The 17,667-nt window shown below is 35.3% G+C and overlaps 1 long non-coding RNA gene across 1 annotated transcript; it reads left to right on the top strand.

The window, feature by feature from the left end:
• The first annotated feature begins 1,760 nt into the window (after positions 1–1,760).
• Positions 1,761–4,819, top strand: LOC133823488 (uncharacterized). Its single transcript, XR_009888362.1, has 2 exons — positions 1,761–2,114; positions 4,592–4,819. It is a non-coding gene; the product is annotated as an uncharacterized LOC133823488 (long non-coding RNA).
• The last annotated feature ends 12,848 nt before the right edge of the window (positions 4,820–17,667 follow it).

The raw sequence follows: 17,667 nt of genomic DNA, 5'->3' as shown, positions 1-17,667 counted from the left end.
AGAACAAGTTCAGACAGAGTATCATAACACTGTAAAAAATTAACAGAAATTTTGCTCTAACAAGTTTACAAAATTTATGAAGAGTCTTTCTCAAATTCATGTATCACTACAATTTAAAAGATAATACATTTCTACACAAAATTCCAAAAGGGTCTTTGCTTGATAAGAGCCTTCAACGAAGGGCTGAAGCTTTTCTCCTCTGACCCAACTACACTAAATAATACCTAAAGAGTACTATTGTTTTTCTTAGATAAAATTCCCACTCTGTTTTGTTTTATTTTAGATGATATAGGTTTCAATATAGCAGTTGAAAAACTTTGATAATTTAGTGAACAGTCTATGCTTCAATTTTCTCCTTGAAGATTTTGGTAAGCCTCACTTATATAATATGTGCTACAAATATGATAAAAGATTTGAAAGATTACAAAATATAAAAGCAAACGATTATTAACAGAAGTGTGAAAAATTGATATGATATTTTGGTGGTGCAGGGTGCAGTGTCAGTGAGATTTCAGATACACGAAACGAGCTTATGCATTGTGTGTAGTCATCTGGCTTCTGGGGGCAGACAAGGAGATTAGAAATATAGAAACTCTAACGTGACAGAAGTTCTATCAAGAACAACTTTTCCCAGAGGTGCTTTGCTTGATTTGCCTCAGAAGATTCTGGACCACGAGTACGTATACTTAAACCAGTCCAAACATATAATTAATTAAATACACAATTTAATATTCCCTTTCTTGTCAATCTTACTCTCATCAATGTTTCTTTCACTAGAGATCGAGAAAATAAAGACAGCAAAAATTAATTTATTGAAAGCTTTAAAGTAAAGTAATATTATTATTATTATTATTATTGTTGGGTCTGCTTAATTCCATATCTGAATTTGTCGTAAGTACAGCTATAGTAGAGGCTTGAATGCCGCCATAAATATAAAATTGTTTTTTTTAGTGTATTTTTATGATCAATTGGGGAGTTTAAAATTCAAAAGGGGCAATGAGTATATAAAGTCCAATGGATTGTTGATTAAGAGCCTGAAAAGATCGATTGCATTTACTGGTAGCTAGACAGTCTCTATATATATGTTTTTTGATAAATTAAAATATTGGCAAGTAGTTGATATCCTCATAAATATCATAATGATAATAATAATAATAATAATAATAATAATAATAATAATAATAATAATAATAATAATAATTAAATAGTATTATGTGTCACTTAAATTTTTTTGTTTTCTTACTATAAACATACATAAAGATGGAGAGATTTAGTTATCTTGTGTTGGATTGATATATTCAATATCATCACATGACAAAATTTATCCAATCATATCAAATCTAATCCAAGTTTCCAAACATGATCTAAAGTAATGAGGGAGATCCTAAATAAGATGTATCAGTAAAAACTTGGTAATGATCAGTAAAGAAAAAGTACCATTTATCAAGTTCAAAATTGCAGCAGCACTTGTGTTTAGTGTTGGCTGTAATAGAGGACCAATCACCATAGCTGGGTTAATTGTAACCATGTCAATCCTCTTCTCATTAACAAACTTCCATGCAGCATCCTCAGCCAAAGTCTTCGAAAGCACATACCATAACTAGAACCAAAAGAGAGGAAAGTGATCAAAACCGATAAAGCATACATACCAGAAGACAGAATTCATACTCTTTCAAAAGCCTTTCAGCAGTCTAAACAAGAAGACAGCAAGGCCCGTTTGGTTAGGGAGAAATGCATAAAATGGAAAAGAATCTACTTTTATTATTTTTCTTCATTTGGTTAGAAACTAATGGATTGGAATAGCATTCTCATGAAATGGTTCTTTACACCATTTTGGTGAAAGGTCACTCCAAAGCATAATTAGAATCTTTTACTCGTGTCTAAATAAAAAAAGCTCTTAAAGTGTTTATTAGACAAATAATAGCTGTTGATGCAAGTGTGACTTGTAAAAGAATATACAAGTATGTATGCATATATTTGTTGTGTTGATTTTAACCTTTTTAAAAGAGCATGTCAACATCTGACATTTTTCTTGTTTTATAATGTTGATTAAAATGAATAGGTTAATATTTTGATTGGTCTTAAAGCATTGGATTGGTAGCTAATTGCAAGAGGTATGTTGCATTTGATTTAGTTTTAAAAAAATTCAATATTTTACAATTTTGAATGATAACTGTACTACTTTAGTGGAGTTTGAATATCTTAGATATTCATCTGTAGTGAAGTAGGTTATGGGAATTGTGTGTGCTGCGGTGATAACGGAAGATTGAGAACTTGCATGTCTTAGTGAAGTAGGTTCTGAGAATTTTGTGTGCTGCGGTGATATATGGATGAAAACCTGTGTGCTGTTTGATTTGTTTGACATATTGGTGTTGATTGTGACAGATGGCTAGGCTAGTAAATTAGGGGATATGCTGCCCGATTTTCTATAGATTTTTTTGTACTTAGTTTTGTGTGGAAATATAAAAAAGATGACTGCCACAATGATAAATATGTGATCTGGATATTTAACATTTGAACCCTCATATGAACTTGGTTATCAAAATAATTTTGATCCCCTCTTATGAATGCTCAGCGTGCCCTCTTTAATCATAGAAATGAATAAAGTATATGTTGCACTTGTTTAGTTTCACAACAGGTACAGATCTAAAAGCTCACTATGTTCTTAAAAAGACAAAGATAAGCAAATAAGTTGTCCCATCAAAAATTAAAATCACACAACTGCATTAGGCTAACATAAGTGACATTTTGTGTTTACTTTATTTATTAAGTTGGATTTGTGTAATTAAAACAATATTCAACCATGTCAATAAATAATTTGGTTAAAACATTTTTATGACTATTTTATACAATAAAATAAATTAGTTGCTTCAGACAATTAAAGGATCCCCTCCTATAGAATTAGAACAACGTTAATCAAAGATTAGATTTAATAATTGGTTAACTTTTGTGAGTCACTATTGAGTAATTGATTATATACTAATCCCTATAATATACTAATACAACATATTGAATAAAATGATGATAATTTCTATGTCTTGTTGTTTCATGAGAAATGAGAATCCAAACTTTTTAGATAACGTGACAAATTGTGTGATGTTCAACCAAATATTAATATATCATATAAAGTTTAGTACTCATCTTGTCCGTGAGCTTTGCTATTTTAATTGTCACATCAGTTTTGGTATCAATATATATATATATTAATCAAACTTCCTCAAATATGTCTCAAGACATTTTTTTATGCTTAGATTGATAAATATCTTTATTTTGGCTCACTTGTTAATATGAATATATATATATAAATTTTCATGTTATAACAAATATTACAGGAATGATTTGTGTGTGGTTTAGACATTTTGTGAGGTATTTTGATTGATCATGAGCAAATATTAGTGAGAAGAATAAGTTGATTGAACACATGACTTGGTTTTTGGTGTCGTGGTGCACCTTTGCTTGTGAGATTTGGAATGATAGGAATCAAATAGAGCATAATTGTAGTTTACTTGGATATGATCAAGTCTACTTTTTATGTCCTAATTTAATATAAATGTGTAGTTTAATATATTGTTAGGATGCACATTGCCCGACATAATTGTTTACCTTCTTAGCATGTGAAACCACCATGGACATAACACTAATTTCATGCTCTATTAGACTCCGTATAGACTTTGTGTTGATAGACTTTATGTTGATTATTGTATACCTGTATTAATTTAGTGCTCTGTTAGACTCCAAACAAAAAGGAAATTAATATATAATTAAGCATATTATATCTTGTAATACATTATATAAAATTTTGCGCAAATAACTTTGAATTGTGATTTTCTATTTTGCGTAGACTTTCAAATGTGAATTAGATTTATAAATTTGGATTAGGCTTATTCACAACTTTTTGTGTTACTTTAACAACATTGTAATTAGATCTTCTAAAACAGTTGTGTTTTTTCTTTGCAGAAAAGTTGTAAATTTAATTGAAAACTTCAGTTTAGGTTTGGTCCTTCTATTTCTCTCACATTCTCAATGCGGTATGCTTGTGTTACATATTAATGATCTATTATATTTATGTTCTCAGTGCTCTTATTTATAACTATATTATCTTTTCTTTTCTTGCTAAGTACTATGGACTTAGAATCTGATGCATATTACCTACACAGTGCATGTCTTTATATGTGTGTATATATGTATATTAATTTCTCGTTGTTTATTGTATATTTGCTAATGTGCTATGAATGATTAGTAATTTGGTTTATTAATGTCTATGTGATTTGATAAACTAACTAGCTTGAGCACTATTAAATTGAGACTGACAGATATGTATTCCTTAGTTTAAAGAACTAAGACTAACTACTTAAGCCATGAGAAAGTGTCGATATTCTTAGCTGTACAAGGGTTGTACAAGGGTCTTGTTTTTAGAACTTGAGAATTTCTTATTTTGATGTTCTTTACATTTTAGTCAAATTTGCTTTACTTGATAAGAAACATTGAGGGGAACTATGGTATATGAGTGGCTGAAATGACCATGGCTATATATGCTTTGAATTTATTACCACTAATATAATTATAATTAAATTTTTGTTTTTTTTTTCAGTTCACCTCCGACAAGCCATATACTACTCAAGAAATTGACGAAGTTAGAGAAGAATGGGCAATGTTATTTTTACAATTGGTTAGAGCAAAATGAATGATGTTATAGCTAACTAATTACAATACATGTTTAGAAATTTTAAATTTATTTCGTAAAATTTTTTTGCCATTTTTTTAGTATTTTCTTTTCAAATTTATTTTGATACATATTCGACACTCAAATGGATATATAATTTTAAATCAAAATTAAAATTGTAGCTGTATTTTTTTTAAAAAAAATTACTTTTAAGGTCATGCAAAGCGAGTCCTAAAAAATTACCCGCGAGTCCTAAAAAATTACTTAAAGGCACTCAACCCAATTTTTTAGGACTAGTATTGCGAGTCCTAAAAATTTACTTAAAGGCACTCAACTAGATTTTTTAGGACTCGCATTGCGAGTCCTAAAAACATTTTTTTAGGATTCGCGTTGCGAGTCCTAAAAAGTTACTTAAAGACACTCAACCAGATTTTTTAGGACTCGCATTGCGAGTCCTAAAAACTTAATTAAAGGCACTCAATCAGATTTTTTAGGACTCGCGTTGCGAGTCCTAAAAACAGTTTTTTAGGACTCGCATTGAGAGTCCTAAAAAACCTTAGTTTTTAAGGCTCTCAAATAGAGGACTCGCGCCCCGCGAGTCCTAAAAATTTTTTTAGGACTTGCAATGCTAGTCCTAAAAAACCCTTTTTGTAGTAGTGATCCTTCAGCTGTCGACAGTCATCAGTGTTATGACCGATATCATTATGGAATCAGCAGAACTTCAAAGAATCTCTCTTCGCCCTCTGGTCTTCAACGATTCTGGCTATTCCACGGAAGGCGAGCATAATTTTCCAGGAAGATGTGCTCCCTAGTGTCCGTTAGTGCGGTATAAGTAGCATAAACATGTTTCAATTTCTCCCCAGGCTTATTTTTCTTCGTTTCGCTCTGGTTGCCCTCACCATTTCCCTTCCTTTTGTTATTCCCCCCTTGGTTATTCTGGGTAACGGTTTGAGCCGTAGTTGCAACGTCCGTTACTGCTCCAACGTGCTGGACATGGAGCTGGCTGGTTCCTGCGATGGAAGCTCACGGCTCCTCTAGGTTAATCCATTCTTGAGCTCGGGCCAAGAATTCATCCACACTCTTAACTTCTTTCCTTTGGAGTTCCTGCCACAAATTGCCCCGACGAGGATTCCCGTCCTCATTGCCATGAGCTTGGAGCTATCATCAGCATCTCTAGCTCGTGCAGCGACATTGGAAAATCTACTCAGATATGCCTTCGACGTTTCACCATGTTGCTAATTTACATTGGACAATGAATCAACTTCATCTCAACTTGCTTGTGAAGCTCGGATGCTTTTATGAACTTAGAGGAAAACTTCTTCCACGAGCTTAGGGAATGTCTCTTGTATTGCTTAAACCACTGCCTAGCTTGCCCGACTAGAGTTTCAGGGAATAAAATATACCTTAGATCGAGTCCGACATTGTGGGCCATCATCATGGTGTTAAACATTCTGAGGTGGTCTGACGGATCTCCATCTCCATCAAATTTTGACAAGTGTGGCATTCTGAAGCCTACCGGATATGTGGCCGCTGCAATATTAGGAGCGAAAGGCTTGAGTTCATCCTTTGAGTTGCAATCATCTTTGTCCTTTCCAGGTAAAAGCCTCTTCATTTTATTTTCCATCAAAGCTAGCCTCTCGAGGGTTTGGTCTCTCGTTCCTAGGTTACCTGGGGCATGTTCAATAGCTCCCATCCTATCGTATGCGTTTGATGGGTTATTGTCCCTCCAAGATCGAGCTTGATTTTGTGGGGCATTCCCATTACCACGTACTATGGATGGACCTTCCTCTTGTCGAGTATAACTAACATCTTCATTCCAAGCTGGATTCATTCTCTGCAAATTCAGACGATCATGCAAATCGGGTTGTGAATCGTATCGAGGGCTTTGTGCTGAACTCAACTGACTTCTTAGATCACCCTCAGACCTACCACTATGACGACTTTCAGTCCAGTAACTTCCATTTGTGAAGCTTACAGCTCTCGGTTGGGGCCGAGGATCTAGATTTTCAACATGTGTCCGTGGGACGTAGGTATTGGCAGATGGAGGAGGATTTATCCTACTGTCTCCATAAGCTGGAATTTCCCATGTAGGACGAGGTGGTGTCGGATGTCTAATAGGTGACAGAGGAAGCTTTATTGGTGAGGTAATCCTTTTTCCATCAGGGCGAACTAGATTAGCCCGCCTCTGTCCTACCCCACTGTCTCTAGCTCTCTGCGCCTGACGATCCGATCGCGACGTAGGAGGGTTTGCTGGAACATTTTGTCTTTGTGAGCCTATCCCAGCCCCTCCTCGTGGATTTCTATGGGCATTCCTAGGGACTTGTGAAGAAGGCCTTTAACTTGGGGTTGTGGTTCTAACCGATTGACTTGCATGTCGATGACCCCTATGATGGCCTCTGGGTTGAGCATTTTGGTGATCTCTCCCTACGGGTATAGAACTTGGGGTGGCAGTTCTGACTGATCGACTTGGTTTGGATCAATTATTCCTGTGGGACGTGTGAGACCCACTTTGCCTCTTTCCGACATTAACGTCGGTTGCAAGAGGGGGTACCGAGCGAAAACCTCCTCAATTTTCATGTTTGCCTTAGCGAGATGGCTTCTCAATTGCATGTTTTCCAATTCGATGGAAGTTAGGTAGTCTGGGTTTGGATTCGGTGGCAATGATGCCGAACTCCCAGTGTCGCCGTGCCCCACCAGTTTCTTTCCCAGACGTTGCTGGATTTCAGGGCCACGCTCGTTCGAAACAGCGGTATGATGGGCCTCCTACCCACCAGGCTATTCTATCTCATTATCGTGCATTGAGTGAGTGAGCACCACGATTAGAATTGACTGGGATTTTGATGAAGCACTAATTTTTCTCTCAATGAAAGCACCAAACTGTTGACGCGGTTTTTCGCCAACATTGTATTAAGAAATAATAGGGCGGATTAGTGCTTAATAAACCATAATGAAAAATAAAATGAATTCACTCAAGAACCCAGAACTTTTATGTGGTTCAGTGGTTAAAATTCACCTAGTCCACGAGTCAATATTATTGCTGTTTTTCTCTTTATTTTGGCAGAGTTTTGGTATTACAGAATAATCCTCTCTTATCCTGTTCAATATTCCTAGTATTTATAAGGGAATTTCATGGACATGTTTGGGTAACTGCGTGAGTCAATCACGCATTTACATAATTATTACATTTAATACAAATAGTTCCCATTTATATTGGGATATGATTTTATCACAAAGTCAATGTACTCATAATATCTAGGATATTAAATATGACAACCTGGTCATAAATAAACGTTAAGGGGATCCCGAGTCTCTGGGGATCCTTGAGTAGGCAATATACTAGAATTACCACAAGCTGGATATCTCCTCCAAGCTCGTGCTTCGACAACTACTTTAACATTCTCAGCTCGCGCTTCATAGCCCTTGCATCCTTAGTTTGGGTCAAACCTAGGATGCCTAACACCATGTATGACTACGTGAAACTCGAATTGTCCACGTGGATAATAAGAAGATATCATTCCCTTGGTTATCTCTCCGTATATTTATTTGCCAGCTGTACCCGAGCTGAGTGAATGAACTCGGGCTAAAATTAGGGTACGACATATATAATTATACATATACTTAATTTAAGACCACATCAATAATATTGGATCTTTATGTTAAATCACATGTGTAATTAAATATAAATATGAGTGAAAAATATTAACTTTATTTATTTAATGGTAATCGTTCATATATGCTTTAAGGGCACAAATCCTAACAAGGGAATTTTTTTTTGTTTTATGGATTTTGACCTCAATACCTTTGAATTTTTGGCGCACCCTGAAGAACAAGGTCACTAGGCACAATTAATGCTCTTTTTTGAAATGTCGAAGGAATAGAGAATCCTTCGGCATCCAAATCTCTCTTTTCCCATGTGAGATAACATATGCCACTAATCATATTTCTCTCTTAAACAAGATTGAAAGCAAGATAGATGGAGTGGGTGAAAGTTAAATTGGGCTTTGATGGTTGTTTGTTGTGGGTGCGAGAGGAAGAAGTGGGGGACTGGCTTTATTATGAAGAATTCTATGGACGTTAGTATCTTATCCTTTTTCTTTTTGCATATTGATGCTTGGGTTAAAATGGAGAATGGGTTTTTATGGAGATTTACTGGCATCTATGGAAACTAGATGCCTCCTAACATAAACATTCTTAGGACAAGATGAATGCATATTTTATGCACTCATTTACCATTCTTTATTCTTGTTTTGGCTTGTTTTCCTTAAGTTTTTGGTTGGATTTGATGTGTGCTCTTTGGGTGTGTAGGAATGGCTTTAATTGATGATTTTGTGATCATTTGGGATCTTCAAGCAGAATTTTGACTATGTTTCCATCATTTTCTTGGAGAGTTTGTGAAATACAAAGTTGTAGATCTCTTTCAGCTTTCTAAAATATGTTAAATCGTCACATTTGGAGTTTGGATGAAAAAAATTATGGATATTTTACTAAGCAAGGGCAAGTCAAGAGGAAAAAAATATGTATTAGGAGACGTGTCGCCTAATAAGTTGTGAAGTATCGCTTGAGAAGCTGCAACGCATTGCCTATTTACACAGAATTTTTAGGATAATTGTATTTTTTTTTTACAAATTCAACCATAGGTGTTATGATTGGTTAAATGCATAGTGAAGTTGGTTAGGCACAAAGTGGTGCAAATACCATAATGATTTCACTAAAGTCAACATGAGCGGGTTTACTTTTGGTAGGCATCTATAAATTATCTTTTTGGGTCAAAAGTGTTTCTTTGGAGTATATAAGAGTACCCAAAAAGTTTGGAGGAATTTGGAGATGTTTTGGGGTGGCAAGACAGGGGAATCTACACTACGTCACTAGTAGGAGGAGACGCATTGCTCAGGAGATAAATCCCCACACAGGCAATGCATCGCCTGCATGGTGGTGATGCATTGCCTGGGCAGTCTGTACAATTACATAATTTGGCTCCAAAACTTAGTTTAAAATGCTCTAATCTCACCGGTTGAGACTAATAAGGGTTCCTATACTATTTAAAGGGTTCATTTGCATTTTTGGTGAATTGATCACTCACCACTCTCTCTCTCTCTAACTCACAAGACTACTAGTTGTCTCCAAGATCTTCATCAAGAAAGCTTGACTTGCATGAAGATTCAAGGCTTGTAAATCTCAATCTCATTCCAACTTGTAGTAGCTTCAAGCAATCTCTAAGGGGGGGCTAGGAATAGTGATTTTTGGACAACAAATTCAATTTGTGTCAAACCTTTGTAACCTCCATTGATTAACACAAAATCACAGTCTTTATGATTTTATGTAACTAAGGGTTTCTATCTCCAAAGGTCTATTATAGCACTTGTTCTTATTTTGGTTATTTTCATTGAGTTATTCCTCTATTGTAAACTTTGTTATCTTGGGTTTTTTTATTTGAATTGTAACATTCAAAGTTTTGTGTATAGCCATATCCACAACAATAAAAAATTTCTAACCCCAAACTGTTGTTTTGCCTTTCAAGATTGTTTATTTCTAAGGTTTTTGTATGAACAAAAACTATGAAGGAAAGTTCACCAATCTCAACCCTCAAGTTCATGTCCCAAGTTCTAGCAAGACTAGATCGATTAGATGGCTCGAACTTTGTGTGGTGGCAAGACAGGATCAAGTTTCTTCTCACAGCCTTGAAGGTTCATTACACACTTGACAAATAATTGAAGACTTTGGGTGCTCCAAAGGATGATGAATCTCAAGAAGTGATTAAAGAAAGGAAGAAGCAGGAAGAAGATGAGCTCAACGCTCTTTCGGATTGTCTCTATGATCTCTACACCAACAATACATCAACAATGGAGATTTTGGATGCACATGAGAATAATTACAAAACCAAAGAAGAAGGTGTTATGATTGGTTAAATACATAGTGAAATTGGTTAGGCATGAAGACGTGTTAAAACCATAATGGTTTCACTAAAGTCAATATGTGAGAGTTGACTTGTGGTATAGACATTTATAAATCATCTTTTTGGGTCCAAAATGTTTCTTTGGAGTATATGAGAGTACCTAAAAAGTTTGGGAGCATTTGGGGATGTTTTGAGACAAGTTTTGGAGTGCCAAGTTAGAGGCATCATTGATGTGTCACCTCAAGGAGGCGACGTGTTGCTCGTTTATGAAAAGAGCACCCAGGCGACATGTCACCTGGCCTGTTTGTACGAATCTGTACAGTGATATATTTTGGATCCAAAATTCAAATTAAAATGCTCTAATCTCATTGGTTTAGTCTAATGAGGTTCCTATACTATTTAAAGTGTTCATTTGAGTTAATTGGTGAATTGATCACTCACCTTTCTCAATCTCTCTTTTTAGCTCTCAAGATCATCATTAAGAAAGCTTGACTTGCATGAAGATCTAAGGCTTGTAAATCCCAATCTTATTCCATTGTAGTAGCTTCAAGCAATCTCAAAGGGGAGGCTAGGAATAAATATTTTTGGATAACAAATCTTGATTTGTGTCAAGTCTTGTTACTTTTTGTGATTAACATAAAATCATAAACTTATGAGTTTATGTAACTTGGTTTTATCCACAAAGGTCTATTCTTTCTCTTGATTTAGTTTGTGTTTGTTGACGCGGTTTTTCACCAACAGTAGATTAAGAAATCTAACCAAAGGTGATTAGGCTTTTGTAAACCGTAAATAAAGAATACAAACAATTTTATGTGGTTAAGTGGTTATAATCCACTTAGTCCACGAGTCAATATTATTCTATCTGAGCACTCTTGCAGAAATTATTTAAGACAATTTCTACAGAGTTCTTGCATACAAAATTCGGTCTCTTATACTGTCAATTCCCTCTGTATTTATAGGGAATTTTGGTGGAGAATATTGGGTAACCTTACAATATATGGTAACTTACAAGAATGGGTAACTTCTCAAATACATAAATATCTTAACTATGGTAATTGTCGTGATATCTAGCATTTAATATATAATGATTACAAGTATTAATTGCATATAAAGAATCTCCGATTCTATGGGGATTCACCCTTATGTGCATCATAGGACTGCCGCGAGCTGAATGTATTACTTGAATTAGAGGTTATATGCCAGGGCGATCTGACCCGAGTAATGCTCGAAGACTGATGGGGGCGATCTGGACGTTGTGTTATTCGATCTCTATCACATACATTTAGGGAGATCTGGAGGATCTCATGATAGCCTAACTCGATGATATAATCTCAAGCTATTTAATCTGGAGATAATGAAATGTCTTCAGAGTCTTGTAACCTTCATCTATTGCTTGACAGCTGTACCTCAAATAAGACAATTTAGCTCGTATTTTTAGGGTACAACAGTGTTATTCCTTCATTAAATACATGGTCATATTGTAATTAAATGTTTCTAAATTAATGTTATCATTATTTAATTACTTATTCTTTAATTATCAAGATTTGCATTCATACTAATGAATATGTTTATTTAATTATCAATATTTGCATTCATACTATGAATATGTTTCTTTAATTACCAAGATTTGCATTCATACTATGAATATGGTTCTTGATTAGTCTCTAGGGTTTGAAATATTGAATTAATTCCCATTATTCATTGTTGGATTAGAAAGTGTAAGCCATAAATCCCCAACAATAAAAAATATATATTCCCAATTACTTTATTTTGTGTTTTGCATATTCAACAATGAGAGAAATATGTTCATTTTCTACAATCTTCAAATCCTTGCATCAATATTTGGTTTGTGTTGAATGCATAACCATGAAAGATTAATGAAAATCATATTTGGATATGCACTACATGAATGTGATTATGGATTCAAAGTCTTCATCAACAAAGAATGAGACTACTATATGTAATTACAAAACTTAAGGCGATCGATATCATCAAATTCCTTATTTCTAAATATGTAGATTTCAAGAATTTGAATAAAATGTGTTTGCTGCGATATTTTTGTGAGTTTGAGTTTAATTTTTATGTTAAGAGTACAATGGTGAATGTTAAAGAACAATTCAAGGGTTATTGTTATTCTTGTTTTGTTTATAAAATTATTGATCATCATGTGAGATATGGTAATTATAAAATTAATAATAATAAGATTAGGGTTAATGAAATTAATGTTGAGATCATTGCACTTCTAAATGAATTTAATTGGGTCATTTTAATTGATGATGAGATATTTGTGACCTTAATTAAATTTATTGCATTCAATGAGGAATGCATTGTAACCCTAATAGAGAATAATTCATTCAATGAGGAATGTATGATAACTCTAAAGGAAATTGACTTAGTTTATGCATTTAGTGATGAGACTAATGCAACCTTAAGAAAAGGTAAACAAGTTAATGCAATTGATGTTGAGATCATTGTAACCTTGAGTGAAGTTAATGCAACCCAAGGGAAGGTGCAAGGATGGTGATATGATACTTGTGCTACCATTCACGCAGCCTATGATAAAACTATTTTCAAAACCTTTGAAAGTGCAAATGAGGGACTTGAAGTCCAAATGGGAAATGAAAAGAGATCCAAAGAACTTGGAAGGGGCTGGATTGATTTGTATTTCACTAAGAGAAAGAATGTGACCCTAACTAATGTTTTCTATGTTCCCAATATGAATAGAACAATTATAAGTGGAAGTCTATTGGGTAAATCCAGCATCAAAATGGAGTTTGAATCCGGTAAACTCATTTTGACTAAATTGGGCACATCTGTGGGAAATGGTTATTCATGTGATGAGATGATCAGACTTTGTATTCATGATAATGACAATAATAATATGGCATCTAATTCATGTAATGTGATTAATTCTAGTTCTATTACCTTGTGACATAATAGAATTGCTCATATATGTTTTAGCACAATTAAAAGAGTTGTTAAATGTAGATTAGCTAATTGTGATGTGAATGAGCATGATAAATGTGAATAACGTGTTAAATCTAAAATGGTTAATAAGCTTTGTCCAAGTGTTGATAAATGCTCAAACTTGCTAGATTTAATACATAGTGATTTGTGTGAATTAAATGACATGTTGACTAGAGGAGGAAATAGATACTTCATAACTTTTATAGATGATTGCTCTAAGTATACTTATGTGTATTTGCTTAAGAGTAAATGTGAGACATTTAGTGCATTTAAAATCTATAAAGCTGAAAGAAAGAATAAGACATTTCTTGAGACGATTAACTCTATGCTTTTTCATGCTTAATTGTGTTATCATTTGTGGGGTGAAGCATTGCTTGTTGCATGCCATATATTGAATTGAATTCCTATGAAAAGAACAATGTATCTCCATATGAGTTATGGAGAGGAAAGAAGCCTAACCTAGGCTATCTTAAAGTGTGGGGGTGCCTTGCTTATTACGAGAGCACGGAGCCTAAAAGGACCAAGTTGGATCCAAGAATCGTTTAGTATGCATTTGTTGTCTATGCCTCAAATAGCAAGCCTATAGGCTATTAGACTTGGAGTCTAATGTGATAATTGAAGCAAGAGAAGTGGAGTTCTTTGAGAATATGTTATATTGTGATAGCAACTCTAAAAAACCCACAGGTATTGGAGAATCTCGCAAAGGGAAAGATCCAAAGGTTGATGAGCACCCAATATTGTCTTGGAGAAGCCAAAGCCTTAAAGAGTTGGGATCAATTGAGAAATGTTCTCAAGTAGAGATACTCTATGGTAAACTTGAAGATGTCACATGGACATTTCCTATGATTCTTCAAGTTGAGGATGATCCCAAAACCTACCAAGAAGCAATGTCTTTGAGAGACTGTTTTTTGGAAGGAGGTAATAAATGATGAGGTGGATTCAATTATGTAAAACTACACATGGGAATTGGTAGACCTTCCACAAGGTTCAAAACCAATTGGGTGCAAGTGGGTATTTTGGAGGAAATATTACACTAATGGCACATACAAACCTTCAAAGTTAGATGAGTAGCTAAAGGGTTTAAACAAAAGGAAAGAATAAATTATTTTGACACGTATGCACCAATTGCTAGGACAACCACAGTAAGAGTTTTATTTTCCTTATCATCAATATATAACCTTGATGTTCATCAAATGGACGTCAAAATGTCATTCCTAAATGGAGATCTCGTTGAGGAGATCTATATGGAACAACCAGAGGGTTTTGTTCTAAGGAGAAATGAACATAAATGGTGTAGGCTTGTTAAATCATTGTATGGATTAAAACAAGCATCGAAACAATAACACAAGAAATTTGATAAAGCTATTGTTTCGGATGGGTATAAACATAATAATTTAAATAAGTACTTATGCTCTAAGACTTGTGATGATTATGTCAACTTGGTGTGTCTATATATTGATGATTGTTGATTTTGAGTAATGAGATGAGAGGCATAATAGAAACGAAGATGTTTCTATGTTCCACTTTCTAGATGAAGGACCTTGGAGAAGTCGATACATTTTTGGTATAAAAGTGAGAAGAAAGAGTGGGAGTTATGCCTTAAGTCAAGATCACTATGTTGAGAAAGTGCTTGACAAGTTTAGTTATCTCAAAATCAAAGAGGCGAATACACCATTTGATTCAAGCATAAAGCTTGAAAAGAACAATGGTAGAGCGGTGACTCAATTTGAATATGAAAGTGCATTAGGGAGTCTAATGTATGACATATGAGGTTAGTAACTAAGTAGGTTTACTAGTAATCCAAGTATCGAACAATAGAAGGAAATTGAGAGAGTTTTAGGGTACCTAGAGAGGACCAAGAAGCTAGACCTCTAATGTTCAATGTTTTCTAAGATACTTGAGGATATTCCGATGAATGTTGGATATCTATGTGTAAGAGATAATCTCTCCACCATCGGTTGGGTGTATATGCTCAAAGGAGGAGCAGTTTCTTGGGGCCCAAAGAAATGAACATATATTACACTCAACCATGGAGAATGAGTTTATAGCTCTAGAGATAAATGGCAAAGAGGCCAAGTGGCTTAGGGATTTCGTAAGGAATCCCAATGGTGATAGTCGAGCAACATTAGCTAGAGCCTACAATGTCATAGGCTATGAGAAATTCTAGACATATAAGTCTAAGCCATGAATATGTGATATAATTAATTCAACGATGAAATCATATGTGAGAACTTAACGAATCCATTTACCAAATGTCTAGTGAGAGATTTGGTTAGTTCAAAAAATAGAGGGATGAGACTAAAATTCCTTGACAAATGGATTCTCAAATGATGACGACCCAACTCAAAGCTTGTATACATCAAGTGTAGAGCTCAAAGGGTAAGAACAAGTCATTGATAAGAGAATAGTTTCAACATTAACAACTTAAAAGTCCCATCAATGATGAGTTGATGTTGGTTGCTACCGGACATGAGGGTTAAGCCATAGGATTTTAATGAAATTCAATTGAAGAGTAACAAATATCTCTTAATGTAGCAAATATGCTGTAAGAATTTCACCTATGTGAACCTACAGGTGGAGCCCCCTCTCAAGAGAGTAGGAGTTTTCTCTCTAGATGGTTCATTAATGGATAAGCACAAGGCCATAAAAAGTGTTGAGCATGCAAAGTGGGAAATACATGAGTAATCAGGTAGAGGTGTATGAGATACTACCAATTTTATCACTATGAATGTTGGGTTCAATATTTTCTGAATACCTTAGAATTTCGATAAAGCTTTGTAGTATTTTCACTAAGATAAAGTTAAAACCCAAAATATACTTTATTTTATGCACCAATATCCTTCAGGCTAGAGGACTGAGGATCTATTTAACCAAGTGAGGGATTGTTATGATTGGTTAAATACATAGTGAAATTGGTTAGGCCCGAAGAAGTGATAAAACCATAATGGTTTCATTAAAGTCAACATGTGAGAGTTGAATTGTGGTATAAGCATTTATAATTCATCTTTTTGGGGTCAAAGTGTTTCTTTGGAGTATATGAGAGTATCCAAAAAGTTTGGGAGCATTTGGGGATGTTTTGAGACAAGTTTTGGAGCACCAAGTCAGACGACGCATCATTCGTTTGTGAAAAGAGCACCCAAGCGACGTGTCGCTTGGTCCTAGGCGACGCATCGCCTAGTGCCAGACGACGTGTCACCTAGGTTGCCCATACAAATTTGTATAGTAACGTGTTTTGGCTCCAAAATTCAAATTAAAAGTTCTAATTCAATTGGTTGAGTCTAATGAGGTTTCTATACTATTTATGTGACAGTCAAAATCCCGTGATTCGTAGGGGGAAAGACCGGGTAAAAAGCTGTGCAATCCCACACCGCATGGGGAAGGTCAAGTGTGATGATTTTAAGACTATGTAGGTATGGGACTACACAATTGAAGAGGGCTTAAATGGATTGATGGGTACTGCCTATGCCAAAAAGATGCATCTTCTTTTCAAGAGTCCATCACTTAAGAACTCCAAAGTGAAGCGTGCTTGACCTGGAGTAGTCTCAAGATGGGTGACCTCCTGGGAAGTTTTCCCAGGAAGTGTGTGAGTGAGGACAAAGTACGCTGGAAAGACTCGTGTTGGTTTGTAGGGCCAGTCGTCATTCCGGGAAGCAGCCATAGTGTCGTGGGGCATTACAAATGGTATCAGAGCCTTGACCCAGCCGGAAGTGTGGATGACGGGGATGTCGGACCCCTAAGGGAGGGTGTTTGTGACAGTCAGAATCCCGTGATCCGTAAGGGGAAAGACTGGGTAAAAAGCTGTGCAATCGCACACCACCTGCGGAAGGTCAAGTGTGATGATTCTAAGACTATGTAGGTATGGGACTACGTAGTTGAAGAATGCTTAAATGGATTGATGGGTACTACCTATGCCAACAAGATGCATCTTATTTTTGGTAGCCCATCACTTGAGAACTCCAAAGTTAAGCGTGCTTGACCTGGAGTAGTCTCAAGATGGGTGACCACCTGGGAAGTTTTCCCAAGAAGTGTGCGAGTGAGGACAAAGTACGCTGGAAAGACTCGTGTTGGTTTGTAGGGCTAGTTGTCATTCCAGGAAGCAGCCATAGTGACATGGGGCGTTACAAATGGTATCAGAGCCTTGACC

This window comes from Humulus lupulus, chromosome 3 (assembly GCF_963169125.1).
Source record: "Humulus lupulus chromosome 3, drHumLupu1.1, whole genome shotgun sequence".
Lineage (NCBI taxonomy): Eukaryota > Viridiplantae > Streptophyta > Magnoliopsida > Rosales > Cannabaceae > Humulus > Humulus lupulus.
This window is presented reverse-complemented; position numbering and strand designations above follow the sequence as displayed.